This window comes from Thunnus maccoyii, chromosome 20 (genome assembly GCF_910596095.1).
Source record: "Thunnus maccoyii chromosome 20, fThuMac1.1, whole genome shotgun sequence".
Lineage (NCBI taxonomy): Eukaryota > Metazoa > Chordata > Actinopteri > Scombriformes > Scombridae > Thunnus > Thunnus maccoyii.
The window spans coordinates 6,655,921-6,671,098 of record NC_056552.1 but is presented as its reverse complement, the minus strand read 5'-3'; the positions used below and the strand labels follow the sequence as shown (position 1 = coordinate 6,671,098).

The window sequence follows — 15,178 nt, the reverse complement described above, 5'->3', positions numbered from 1 at the left end:
AGTGATAAAGAGTAAAAGACACAGAGAAAGAGAGTGAGGAAGAGAAAGAGTGCGTGGAGCTTTTTCTTTTTTTCTTTATTTATTTTGATTGCTCTTCAACTTGGGCGGAGCAGGGTTTAATCTGTTTTACTGGTTAACAAAAGGGCTGTCACAGTGGTATGATACCTCCATACACTGAGCTCTAATCGAGCATCAGCCCTTGAAACAATCCCACAACACCCAGAAATAACACAACACACAACTCAGCAGGCAACCACAACCAGCTCTCCCCGACTCTCCAGTTTTCCTGAGTAAACTGTTTAACCTTACTACAGCTTTACCTCTCACTTCACAAAAAGCTGAATATGCACTACTCCTCTAAATTAAAGCTGCACTATCTTTTTTTTTTTTTTAAATGACCAATACATCAAATGATTATGTGCAATGTGAAAGGTCACTCTTAGTGACATACCCATGGAGAATTATCTCCAAACTCTGTATAGTCCCACTCAGCTTTTGAGCCTCCTTTAGCTCATTGTTTTGGTTTATGAACCACAAAACCCTCTCTGCACTCTCATTAATGTCTTTTCCAACATCTATCTTGCCGAATTAAAATTTCCTCAACTAACCGGGTCTTTGACAATTGAAATTACACACTAAAGTTGCATGATATGGGCATGGATTTTATGATACTTAAGTAATTTCACACTAACTTATGTCACTTTGAGTACATCAACTCTGGTTTGAACAGACTTTATTTTCATTGTCAGTCAGAAAGGTAGCAAGCCACTCCGCCAAGCAATGGGACTTTACAGAAGAGCTTTTACAGACCTGTGTTTTTTAGTCTGGTTGAATTAGACACTTTTTCCTTTTCCCCCTTGGTGCAATTTGTTTGGCAGGTCTGAACACAGTAATCATACTCAGTTGCTAACCAAAACGACCATACCAAGACCTTTTGAGGAGGTGGTCTCAGTCCGGTTCCAAATGAACTCTGGAGCGGTTTGTATGTGGTGGGAACGTGATTCAACCTTGATCCAACTCTATTACTAAACGGCAGATATAGGACCTTCTTATGGACCTTCTTCCTGTGTTTATGTTTTTGCTCCCACCGATGCATCTGACCATTGAGCAGAGTGAACGTTCTCACATGGCTTTTAGTGATGCATTTTCTTTCGCTTGGATTTCTCCTTGTGTAAAATGCTTAGCTACTCATCCTCTGATTTGGACCGTAGCAAAAAAAAAAGGTAAAGTATCACTTAGACAGTAAATGCTTATGACAACAAAGTATAATATTTTAACAAAAAACATATTACATATTTCAGCATTATGAATGAACTGAAACTTCAAATGTGTACAGACAAGCAGTATGAAGCCAACATCAATTTCTAAGGATCTTTCACCAAGAGCTGGGTCTGGTTCAGTGTGGTCAGGTCTGGCTTGCACTGGACTGTATAGAAGAAGGTGCAGGTAACATGGATAATGGTTCTGTCTGCAAGACTATGATGTGCAAAACATTCATGGATCTGCCCATTCAAATAACACCATATCATTCAGCCCCGAGTGGTTGATCAGCTTCCAGAAGGGTATGTCCAGCGGGATGCCCTGGAGGAAATGAGGTCATTGGAACAGACTGTGTGGAGTAAATGAAGTAAACCATGCCGATCCAACTGTTTCGCCCCTGCATTTGACCTGTTATTCCTTTCAACTGGAAAACTCGAATTTAACTGTTAAAGATGACTTCATAGATATACCTCCTGGTTGTCTTTGAACACCCACGCCACCGAGGACGCTCCCCGCCAGCGGTTTCATACTCAAACAAAGCTCCTACACATATGTCCATTTTAAGACGCTCAAAGGTCTGCTGAGCACGCTCCCATCATCCTCAGGCTGTCCAGCTTCCAGACAACAAGAACAGGGAGGAGAGACGGCTGGGAGAAGAGAAGAACAAGTGAGGTTTATAAGCTCTTTGTTTTTTATTACTCAGTGTATAGTAAAAACATAGGGGAAGATGATTGAGAGAGGGGAAAAATAAGAAAGAAAGGTCATGAGCAACCTTTTAAATCACACAAAAACAGTTTGCACCTTGGCCTGTTGATCCTCTTGCACACCCCAAATAGAGGGAATTTGGAGGAAGGGTAAAAAGAGCTCATGTCTCCGTGCCAAGCATTACGTCTTGCCTTAGTCACCAACCCCTGAGCCCTCAGTCTCAGTCTCAGGCTACATTTGGCCACATGGCTTTGAGGAGGACAGCCACTTAAACAGATGATTTTTGTTTTCAACACAACCACAGAAACTGGAGGGGAAAAAAAAACTTTCGAATGGCACGAGGATGTCAGATTTCAGATCAAAACCTGCTGAACGAATACACATACACAAGGATTTCCTGTTTCACCATTTATTTGTGTGTTTCTTTTCCAAGTCAGTATCAACAGTATTCCTTCACTATCATTGGGCTTTGATGTTTCTGCCAGTTTTTCCAATATGCATTATGATTTGGCAAGGACTAAGGCTGAATTACAGTGGCAATGAAAACATTTTTGAGACAGAAATGTTTTTTCTTTAAGCTGGTGGTTTGTGATGTCGCACTGAAAGGAAAATGTTGTACACAAATTCAGTCATTTAAAGGCAAGGGTCACTTGTCTTTTGCTCTTCATGGGCATGCCGAAGAAGCCTTTTAAAATAAATAAAATCAAATACAAAATAGACAACATTTTTGATTTCTACTGATATTGTGCACCTTTTTTGACTTTTATTTCATATGATTTCTCTCTTAAAAATGACCTTTTATACTTTACCTTATTTTCAGTCTATACTGTATATAATGTTACAATGTTGGATGTCCATATTAAATGTGGCCAAAGTATCAAATAATGAGGTAAACATATGTAGAAGTAATGTGAGCAAAAAGCACTGGCTGCAGACTGCTCTGAACGCTTGGTTTCCAACTTTTTTTTCTACTTTCAGCCCATGCCGATGTCAGCTCCATGCACAGCGCACAACCTCACTGCTCCGGTCTGCTAACATTACAGCATTTTTCTGTTGTTTTGGGGGTAGTCATGCTGAGCGATGACTTGAGTTGAGCTGGCACGCCGTGAGTGTTTTTCTGCTTGTGCTATTCCTCCCTGCATTATTTCTAACTGATCCGCAGACCAAAGAGGTCCGAATGTCTCCATATGTTTTGTGTAGACTGGTTTTTAACTTTAGCATTATATAGTCATGTAAAAGCTTTTAATATGAAGCAGTAAAGGAGGAAATGTTGGGTTTACATTGGAGGTAACTTAAGGCTTCTGGAAAGCTGGCCAATCAGAACAGAGAGTGGGCTCATTAGGAGGGGGACTTTAAAGAGACAGGAGCTAAGACTGCCTGTTAAGAGACAGAAGCTGAACTGAGGGGTGGCACAAAGGGCCAGTATAAGATAAATAAGGAGTTTTTGAACTGTGAATCAGGCAAAGCTAGTGGAGTCCCAGAATAAAAATATAGAGCTGGAAATAAAGTAATAGGGGTAATAATAGATCCCCTCAAATCTAGTTTAGGCAGTATTACAATCGGCTATCATTGATAATTCCTATTGTTACTTACAGTATAAGTTCAACTGATACAGAACAACATGGGCATCCCATTTGAGTCCTCTTTCTTACCACTTAATGAATGCCACTCCAATAACAACTTAAGTTATTTAGAAAAAAATATTTTAGTCCTTTGGGTTACAATATTTAAATTTCTTCATTTACTTACTTTCACTTTATGCCATTTAGGAGTATGCTCCCCTTTGGTTTCCTAACTAGTCAATTTAAGTGTATCTCTTATCATTGCTATGCAGACGATACACAGCTATACTTTTCTTTCAATTCAGATGACCTAAGAAAACTCTCCACCTTGCAAGACTGCCTAACAGCTATCAAGGACTGGATGTCAGATAACTTCCTCCAACTTAACCCTAACAAAACAAAAGTCCTTATTATAGGCCCGGGGAGCATTTCTGAGAAAATTCAGCAGTGTATTGATCCTTTAGCAGTAAATGTTAAGCGAGCCTCAAAAAACTTTGACCAACACATGAACTTTGAGTGTCACATAAAGGAAGTGGTCCAATCCTGTTTCTTCCATCTAAGAAGCATTGCAAAAACCAAAGCTATATCATCCTTTTAAGATCTGGAAAAAATAATTCATGTTTTTGTCTCTCACTGTTCACAACCCTGAGTTGCTCTTCTGTATCTTGGCTCCAGTTGGTCCAAAATGCGGCTGCCAGACAGCTAACTGATACACGACATGGGTCACACATCATACCAGTGTTGGTGGCCAACTTACATTGGTTACTAATAGAATGTAGAATTGATCTTAAAATTCTAATAAAATAAAGCACTACACAGGCTGGCCCCACTTTATTTTTCTTAATTATTGTGTCCCCTGGCCATGGTGAGATCACTGAGGTCTACTGACCAATGCCTTCTGGCTGTCCTGAAAACCAGGCTTAAGACCAAGGGTGACCATGCTTTTGCGGTTGTGGCCCCCACCCTCTGGAACCGTCATCCCCTAGTTATAAAAATGTCTGTTGCTAGTTTTAAGAAGCTGTTAAAAACTCATCTGTTTCATAGGCGCTTTGTCTCGTAATGTGTGATTGCCCTCTGTGTTGCTTTTATTGTTTTTATTGTTGTATCTGACTTCTGTCTCTGCCCTCTGTGTAGTTTTATGGTTTTATTTTTTATGTTGATATTTCCTGTTTTTAACTTTTTATTTTATTTTATTTTTGTCTCAATTGTTTGCATTGTACAGCACCTTGTAACTCTGGTTTTGAAAAAAGTGCTTTATAAATAAAGTTTACTTACTTTTAAGCTGGGCAGGTAATGTGCAGTAGAACAAGCAGCCCATGGTTTGATGAGCTGGTAAGAACCATTAAAATTGTATCACATAAAGTGGCTAAAAAGTGTAAAATGCTGCAGAGTTTGTTGTTCATTCTCAGTGGAACTGGTAGTAATAGCAACTTATTCACATTACAGGTTCTGGTTTGATGTAAAAATAGGAGTATTAAAGAGTACCCAGTATTTGACCACTACAGGGCAGAGCTCAAAGCAACAGGGCCTTCATATAAAAATGGCACAATACACAGGTATCCCATCTTTGTTATCACCAAATGTGGGTCTAATTATCACTTGACTTTTACACTAGCTTCTGGTTTGGCCCAAAACCCCCTGAAAAAAATGTGTTCATCTGTTGGCTTACCATTTTCAAATTTTCATTTATTTACGTTGGCTCTTTGCCAAGAGTTTTATATTGTGAAGTTTGCTGAGAGACATCAATGCTTGGTGAGACACAAAATAAAATAAAAGTGGCTAAAAACTGTAAAAAGCTGCAGTGTGTGGTGTTCATTACCAATGGTATCGGTAGTACTAGTAATCCATTCAAGTTGTAGGAACTGAATTGATTAAAAAATACCAGTTTTAAAGAATACGTACTAAGGTTAAAATGTCATTGATGTGGATATAATGCAGATAAACTCTATGATGTCGATAGAATTCTTAAATGGTTGATAAAATACAGCAGGCTATTCATCACATATGTTTCGCAGAGTCCCTCATTGGCTTTGTTGAAGTAACTAAGCAAAATTGCACTTGACATAGATAGGGCCCATATTGGAGTGTGATCAAAACATGCTATATTTAACAAATATGCATCTGAGTGGTATGGGAACAATTGGTCTGAGAAAAGCCCCAAAACATGCTTATTGTCTTGTGAGGCAAGCTGCATTGAGCACACAAAATGCCCTAAATGACTTGAACCACAGCATGTAAGGTTTTGGTTTTTTAGAGCATATGACAAACCAAAGTAATATGATAATAGCAGGGCGCATGTGCTGTTGAAGTGCTGTAGCTTCAAGCGAGGATAACTGTTAAAACACAGTGCGACTCCTTCAAATGAAACATATATAGAGTTTCTTTAAAGGGTTTGTGTCTGTAGGAAGTGCATGAAAGAGTATACTTTAGATCCTTTATATGCACAGACACAAAGAAAAGCCATCACTTCGACAAAATATGTCATGAAACGGAAGGTCCCACCCATGCTTTACCTGAGTCCCTTTGAAAGAAAGAGTGCAGAACAGGATATCATTACTATTAAAGAGGAAACAAGGCTTAACCATTGCCAACAACCTGCTATTAAAAATGTGAATACCTTATTGTGTTGGTGGTCTAAGCTCTGAATCTTAAAATAACAGGGTTTTACATGGTTCTCACTCCCCCTAGGCAGTGAGTTATAGCCATGCTTGTCTTTGAAAGATTTTCACTTTCCTTATAATCGACACACTCATTCACATGCTTGTTCACAGAAACCCCTAGAAAAAGATATTTTAAAAAAGGATTTGCCCTCTCTTACTCCTCGATTAGTATTCTGAGAGTCAGACAAAGAAGGCTGCGGCAGAATTAATAGCCTTTGACATTTTCAACTTCCTTTCCAGGATCCAGTTTGATTGGTGGGGAGGTTTTGTGTAGGTGATGATAAGAATGCCGGAAGGCAGGCTGACATTGCAAGTCCCCAGACAACGGTGTTCATTAGTAATGTCTTAACCTGAGCCCTCTTTTGTTCAAGTCGGCTTCTTTTTCCCTTTGGGGCAGAAGACTACAAATTCCAATGTATTTATCACCTAAAAGTAAAAGCCAAAGAAAAAAATTAGAAAAGGAGATTTTAATAAAATATAGTATATAAAGATGGATGTATCAAGGTGTGACGTCACGCATTTGTTTGCATTGGAGCCAGTTTGAAGCCCAGAGTTGCAGCTTATGGTCAGTGCCATCTTTTTTGTTCGGAGCCAGGACCTTCCAAATAAGGAGTGTTGCCTTTCACGCTCTGGAGACACACCAACGCTCACTTACCAGGAACACCAAGCGGTGCAGACTTTTGCTAACATTAACTAACTAACAGGGCAGGTCGTTATCAAGTAACATTAAATTTACTGAAATATTGCGACAATAGTCCGACTCACTGCCAGTTCGGAGCTGGGGAGTGAACTGTCAATCACAGCTGTCAATCAACGCCCACATAGCAGACATCAAAACTACTATTCATCTTTATATCTTATTAATAGAGAAATGATTTTCCAAAATGACCACCAGCACACTTATTAGAGGGCCCGAATATAGAGATTGAGTCCATAATGACTCGTTGAAAAAAATTACTGACTTAGTATTTCATGACAGAAGTTGGCTTTTTTAATGAATGGGAGTCTATTGAAGCCAGGATTTTTTGGAGCTAGCATCTAGTGACCGTCAGTGGTATTGCACTTTAAGGGACTTCTGCAGTGGCTTCAATTTCAAGCCGTGGTTGTTGCCGCTTGGGCTAATGTTGATAAATAAAGGATTTTTAAAATTCGTTAGGCATTGGGTTGGTTATTTTCCCAGGCTGTGTGAACAATAAATATGATCTTGTCCCTGCGGACACTGTATGTGACTTATAGTATTTCATCATGGTCTAGTCTGCAAAATGATCAAGGCTGATCAGTAGTGATTTATGAGAAAGATACACAGACAAGATGACTTGGTTTACTCCCACCTACTGATAAATAACAGCTGCGGTGAAAAACAAATACTGCACATCTGTTAAGGAGTTGTTTCAAGCTTCCTACTTTCTCAAGAAAGTTTGTGGAAAACATGCTTTATTGTTCACCTGTGGCTACAGACTGCATCCTCTCTGACATGTTAGGGCCTCAGTATGCTTCAAAGGAAGTGCTTTGAAAAGAAAGTTTGAACTTCTCTCTTTTTTTGTACGTACGAGTGCATTTGAGGAGAAACTGTCCATAGGTGGACGCCGTTTTTCCCATTCACACAATTCATCATGTGTCGGCCCTCACTATGACAGTAGGCTTTCAAAATATCACAAAAGCACCTACTTCTGCTTCCTCTAATATGGTCAAGCATTCATTTCATGCTGCCACTCAATGTTACATACCTTCGAGCCTAGATGGAGGCCCTTGTTTCATGCAATGTTGCTCTGTTTCACCAGAGAAAGCTGAGAAAGCATTACGGTAGATGCAGATCAGAAGAGACAAGTTCATTAGGTTCTAACCATTGCATCTCTCTAATCTTCTGTTTGTTTGTTCCACTAGCACATGAGCGCCCAGGCTGTGTGCCCCTCTCTGTTTTCTCCTGCTCTCTCCCTTTTTATCCTCCTGTTCTCTCTTGTCTCTCCGGCATCTTTTGCTGGACCATCACCCATCCTGGAACCTCTCTGCTTCCCTGGCTGTCGGTTTTAGATCTGGTTCCCCATCCTGCAGGAGTTCAGTCTCACCTCATGTCTCTCTATCTGAATGATATCTTTATCCTTCTTTCTCTCCTTTGTGAATAATATTTCTTCTTGTTTCCTCTCCCATTTATGTGAATGGTGTGATGTGAGTCTCCCTGCAGTCTATCCTCCCGCCAGGTCTCCATGTTGATGGAAGTCGCACCACATTCTTTATATATATTATAAATCCATTATGATTTTGTTATCCTGTTCAGTGCTGTATTTTGTAATATTTTGTGTTCTCTTCTGTTCATACAACATCTATTGCATGTCTGTCCATCCTGGGATTCTCCTCTGTTGCTCCTCCTGAGGTTTCTTCAATGTTTTTCCTTGTTAGAGGGGTTTTTTAGGGAGTTTTTCCTTATTTGGATCAAAGGTCTAAGGACAGGGGATGTTGTATTGCTGCACAGACTGTAAAACCCCCCTGAAGCGAATTTGTGATTTGTAATATTGGGCTACACAGAAAAAAATGGACTTGACTTGTCTTGACCGGTGGTCAATTAATGACTTAATCTTGTGCTCTTGAATTTTTTACTGGACATATGCATTTTTTTCTGTTTAAGCAGCCTACCTGCATGCTTGCCATCCTTCCTACTGCACCTCCCAACATATATGACTTTTCATGCTACACCTTCCACTCTTCTTCACATCTCTGCAATGCTGTCACGGCACACAGTCACCCTTTAACCTCACAAGCAAACCTCAGGAATTCAAATTACCTCGTCAAATTTGTCCCCTCTTCTCCCCTCTCCTTCAAACTTCTCACACCCTTCCCTGTCCTCTCTTCCAGCCAGCCATTTCTAAACACGCCTCCCGCTCAGCTGACGAACACAGCCCGAGACAAATCACGCCACATATAAACAGGAAAGTCAGTGAATAGACCTGACCTCCCTCCGTTTTACATGCCAGCCACCATGCTGCCTGTCAGTCAAGAGTTGCTGGCCCGTGAAGAGCCCTTCGTATGCGTGTGATGTTTATAGTTTTATATTCCTGTGTTTGATCTTCACATGTCCTGGCTTTTGGTTTTTTGGTTTATAGAATTTTCTCCCACTGCATTTGAGGCGAGGAGCGTGTGAGAATGACTGTGGGAGAGTGTAATAGCACTTGTCAGAGGAATATCTGTCACAAGGGAATAACAGCTCTGTGGTCAGATTCACAGTGAAAGGAAAGTTCTCTGCTTTCGATGGAAGGATTTGCATGGGAGTTTCCATTGAAGATGCTGACTTTGAGGGTACACATGCAGCACAATTTGATTCATCCTTTAATTCTGGGCATTATTTTTGCTGCCAAACGCTGCGGCCAAACAAAGATTCATAATTTTGATCAGAATTTCCATACAGTTTCCACTGAAGACATAGCAAAGATGGACAGTCTTCAATTCTGGACATTATTTAAAATTCAAAACATCATTGCAGAATTTCCAATCACTCTTGCAACATAATGATTTTCCAAAGAAATGCAGCTGCCCAAATGTAAAGGGTGGATCCCCTTAATGGTGCACATAAATCTGAGGTAATGTTCACCACGAAGGGTGTGTGTGGACAAATCTTCATCATATCCACAAAATACAATCACTTGACAGCATGTTTGCTTATTTTTAATTTTCATGTGATTAGTCATATTTCTGTGGTGGCAAGGAAATGGATTATTATTATTTGGGCCAAATATTTAATGTTCCCATTATTTGAGTGAGCGCATAAACAAATGCGTCATCAGCAATTCATTGCGCGTACAATAACACAGAGGCTGTTTCCCACAGTGGGGCCAGGCCTGGCAGCGGGGCTCGCCTCTGCCTCTGCCTCGGAGCTGCTGGGAGGGAGCCAGCTCAGGGTTCAGACCACCACAGCACTGACACACACACACACACACACACACACAGACCACCAATGCAGAATCATACTCACTCTGGGCTATAGCACACACTTGCACACAGTAACACATTTGTAGTTACTGTGGACACACACACACACACACACACATGCCACCATGGCTTTACTTTATAGGCACAGAGTGTTTGAAGCATTAGCATCACTTTTGATGTTTGACCAACTCGTTATTTCAAAAACCAGCTCAGTTTTTAATTTATAATAGATGTTCCTTACAGATTTATCAATTGCTGTGTTAGAGAGGTTAATTTGCTCCCAAGATCTGTGCAGTAAAAACTACAAAGAATCACTAGACTGACCAACAAACCATCAACAAGTAATACAGTCAAGTAATACAGCAGGACAAGAATACAAGATTTTCACAACTAGAACATGAGGTACAATAAAGGATAAGGCTGGTGATTATAGGCTTTCTATATTTTTCTTACTTCCAACAAATCTCATGTGCAGAGTCAAACCAACAATGAATTGATCCTACTTACAAGTTTTGTGTGTGTATCCAAAGCCTTATATTCATTATTCCTCTGTGCCGAAGACCTCCGTTGTTGTCCAAAAACGGTTAAAAACACATAATTGAGTCACACCATAGCACTGGGTGACATGTTCCTTCATTGGCGTCTGCTTTACGCATTGATCCCACCAGGCACGGCTGCGTTGCGTTCCGGCTGCAACATGGTTTTATTCTGTCCTCCGCATGGCATCATACCCCACCATGAGCATTTCAGTAGCAGAGCGTTTGCTCCGGCAACGCCAGAGAGAAGAGAGCCACCCCTCTACCTGGAGAGTAAGCCAGGGACCGGGGCATTCATGGCAGCAGTGGTGTTATATAAAATCTTGTGATTTTCTGCTTCCAAGATGAACCTCTCATCGTCCATGGTGACGAATATCCTCTGACCGATTGACTTCTGGCCTGGTGTCACCCTGGTGCACCAGTTATAACATAATGTTGATGTAGTGATGTCATATATGATTGGGAGTGTGCACAGGGTGTTTTATTTTGAAAATTGACAGATGCTCTATGCTGTTCCCGTGTTTGACTTCCTACCTGGCTCATCTGCTCTGTGCAGCTTGATGTAGCTTCCGTCAAAAATAGATAGGTGCGTATGTTTAGTGGAGCAGAGCGGAGAGCCGCTTCTGGGAGTTCTGGGATCACAAACATTCACTATAGTGGCTGCGATCCGGCTGCGTCAGAGCTGGTTGCGACACAGACGGTGGAATCAAGCTGTTACACATAACTGCTCTCCAGAGACTGAAAATGTGATTGCTGTTATTAGTCTTTGGAGCCGTTCCTAAACAAACTACCATAGCTGTAGTCTTTGGGGCAAGGGAACATGTCACTCAGTGGCAGTGTAGCTCAGTGACGTGTTAGTAGTAGTAGTTTTCGGACAACAACGGATGTCTATGGTGGAATAAGATATATCAGGCTTTGGATTCAAACCTTTTTTATCCCTAAAACTACAACCATTCATTTAGTGACGCTGTAGCGAGTAGTGGCGCTAACATTAGCCAGCTAAAACCATAATATCACAATATATTTCACATGCTTTGCAGTAATGTTAGCTTACCTGTCTTGTAGGAAGAAAGCCAGCTCAGGGTCAGACGTTAGTGGACTCCGTTTCTAAGCTAACGTTAGCTGTTGTACCCTGTTTGCACTGTAGGGGGACGGGAGAGAGGCAAGGCACTCAGGAGCACGCATAAACATCACATCCTTTGGATTTTCCCAGCAAAACCCTCCCGAGACCTTTACATAGAAATCAGTCCACCAGCTGTTATAAGCAACCAAGAAAGTCAGGGAAGGTCTAATTTTATTATCTCTTCACATTCTGTTTATAATTTTAGTTAATTTTTGAATGTTTTAAACTAAATTTTTTACATAATTCTTACATATTACACCTTTAATGGTCCATTTAGCACTTTATTACCTTGTCAATCTCTAACATTGACCAGTTGGGCTCAGAGCAACACTGATCAGCTTATCCACTCCAGCACAGTATTCTGGCAGTTTTCTTACCACAAACCTTCACATTTTCACAATAAAATCCAAAAGAAAGTGCAGAAAGGAGTTAATCTACAGTAAGTCACTGTATAATAAGTTAATACCCTGCAGTAAATACTGCCTGTTGAGTAGCTGACACTTAGTACTTAGTGGAGTTTGAAAGTTCATTCCTGACCTTGGAAACAGTTGTTTCACAAATAAAAATTCTAACTTACTTACCAGCTTTTTCCAGAAGAACGGTGAAATAGGGTTGAAAGTTCAGGAAAAAGCTAGTATGTGAACCTGGAAATAAGATTTTACTTCTGTACTGTAGTTGGCTGTTCTTTGTGGTGGTATTGCATATTGAAAGAAGAGTAGAATATTTTGTCCATCTTGTGATGCTAATGCTAATCTACAGTACTAACTTCAGCACTAACTACAGGCTCATACATAACTATAGACTTGAATCAACAGCTCACTGACTGACAAGAAAATGTATGTTTCACAGAGATGGTATCTATTAAATGACTGTTGTATTTAATTGCACTACTTCTTTCCCTTTATGGCCTTTGTGAAATTAAGGTAAGATTGCAAAATCATCAAATAGACGAGTATTTTTTTTCTCCTGAAAATGTGTATAACTTGTACTATAAGATCCGTGAGACAGATATCCGCTGAAGTGTTTTTAAATCTCTTGAACTAATCAACAAACCACATTTAGATCATTTTCAGGTCATTTTCGTACTATGTGGCAGGAAGTCATCACCACTGGTTAAAGCTAATTGCATCTTTCTGTCTTTAAGGACTTCATTGACAGAGTAAAAGGTCATGACCAGACTGCTCTGTCTTGGTCATCATTATAGCTCCAGGGAGTAATACAGAGAGAGGTGATGTCACCATGTATGGGGCCTCCTACACATTCCTGGATCAGACCGAAACCTCAAGCAAAGCAAAATGACATACGACTGCGCTCTCCAATTCACGCAAATGTCACCACAGGGCTACATTTACACACTCAGCATAAACCCGACATGTTACTCGTGGGGACGCAGGCTGTATTGACACGGTAACACACATCTGTTTTTCAGCACTTTTGTGGCACACATGCGGTCTCTTAATAACATCCTAAACTAGGAAAAAAAGATATTTTCATGTGGTTTGCCATTTATTTCTCAGCAAGGAAAAGATCACATTCATGCCATATCTTAAAATTATATGACAAATAATTAAACAGATCTTTTAGGCACGGTGCATGTCTGACCTGTAAAAGACAGCATAAAATCTGATGGTTAGCCATTTTGACCGCTTGAAATGTGACATTTCCTTCTCTGTACCACAAAGAGTTACAAATCTGAAAGTTTAGACGTGTGTAAGTAACCCCTAGTTAAGACAACGAATAAAATATCAGATGCATGTCACCTAAATCGAGGGGAAAAAAGAGATCTGAGACAGCAGTGCAGCCACAGTGGAGCCATTGTGAATCCTGTATCATCAAGATTAACAACTGCACTGCAGTCTGGATGTAGTCTCTGGGAGCTTGGAAGTGTGTTGTGAAGTTATTGTAGCATCTCAGTCCATTTCGTGGGAGCCTTTCCAGAGTGCAGAGGCTGCAGTGAAAGCCCACTGATCACTTCTTCATTCTTATGGTCTGACATGCTGCACTTGCATGGAGGAAAATCTGCAATCTGAGTGAAATATATTGACCGCAGGGAATACTGAGTAAAACCACAGTGCTGGTCATCTGGTATAGAATCTAAATCAAAAGTGTAAATGGGAAATGTCAAGAGAGACCGCTCTGATTCTCCTTCAACCAGCAATAAAGCAGCGTGGCAACAATTTGATGAGATGCAGTCAGCCACTTGTGAACATCCCAGCAAAGGTGTGGTTGATTTATCCTTTAATCCTCAGATGACAAGGCAGAGTGCATCAAAAAAATCTGATGTGTGTATGTGCATGTACAGTATGCATGTAGTTATTTCTCTGTATATGTGTGTGCTCTGGTTAGGGGAAAAATACACTGATTTCTGACTTCTGATTTGATCAGATATATTTCCTTTAGTTGGGTTGCTATTTACAGAACTACTGTAATGACTCAGAGCGCCAGCATGCATGCCGATACCCATCGCCAGAACCTGGAACGTGGCCATGTCTGAGCATTTGACTGGGTGCACAGACACGCAGCATGACCTTCAAATATTGTAGTTTGTATTTCTAGGCAATAGAGAGGAGGAACACAATAAGAGTTTTCTTTTGCAGTTCTTGAATCATTTGTTTGTGTTTAGTACTCTTTGCAGTGTACAGGTTGAATTATGGGTATGTGTTAGGCCATGAAGGCATGAAGCAGCCCTGCATAAGGAACAGGTAAATACGAGGAAGAAGAAGAAGAAGAAGAAGAGTTGAGAAGATTGATTCCACTCTCATATTTGTGCAGCCGGTTAACTTAGCTTCACATACAGACTGGAAACAGGGGGAAACAGCTAACCTGATTCTGTCCAAAGGTAACAAAATCAGCAAGCACCTCTAAAACTCACAAATTTATGTCTTGTTTGTTTAACCCCTCTGTTTCCAGTATTTATGCTAAGCTAAGCTAACTAACTGGTCTGTTGATGAAGCCTGGTATAGAAATGGTTGTAGTGAGGTGTGACATCACCCACTGGTTTGCTTTGGAGCTGGTTTGAAGCCCAGAGATGCTGCTTATGGTCGGTTGCATCTTTTCAGTTGGGAGCCAGGACCTTCCAAATAAGGGGTTGCCTTTCATGCTCTGGGAACACGCTCCACTACTTCAGACCGATGTGAATGCTAGCCCACCAACCAGTGCATGCTTGGGCTAATGTTAGCAACTTCAGCTAAATTGTGCTAACAGGGCAGGAATTGTAATCACGTAACATTCAATTTACTGAAATATTGCAACAATTGTCCAACTCAGTGCAAGTCCAGGAGCTGGGAAGAGCATCAGGTGAGCCAACTGTCAATCACAGCTGTCAATCAACACCCACAGGGTAGACATCAAAGCTACCGCAAGTCTTCAAATCTTATTAATGGGGCAATATTTTCCATGTAAGTACACATA

At 40.6% G+C, this 15,178-nt stretch overlaps 1 long non-coding RNA gene across 1 annotated transcript; it reads right to left on the bottom strand.

The window, feature by feature from the left end:
* Window positions 1-716: 716 nt before the first annotated feature.
* On the bottom strand, window positions 717-2,842 carry LOC121886462. The gene is made up of 2 exons (XR_006092742.1): window positions 2,062-2,842; window positions 717-1,907 (listed from the first exon to the last, which is right to left on the bottom strand). It is a non-coding gene; the product is annotated as an uncharacterized LOC121886462 (long non-coding RNA).
* Window positions 2,843-15,178: the final 12,336 nt, after the last annotated feature.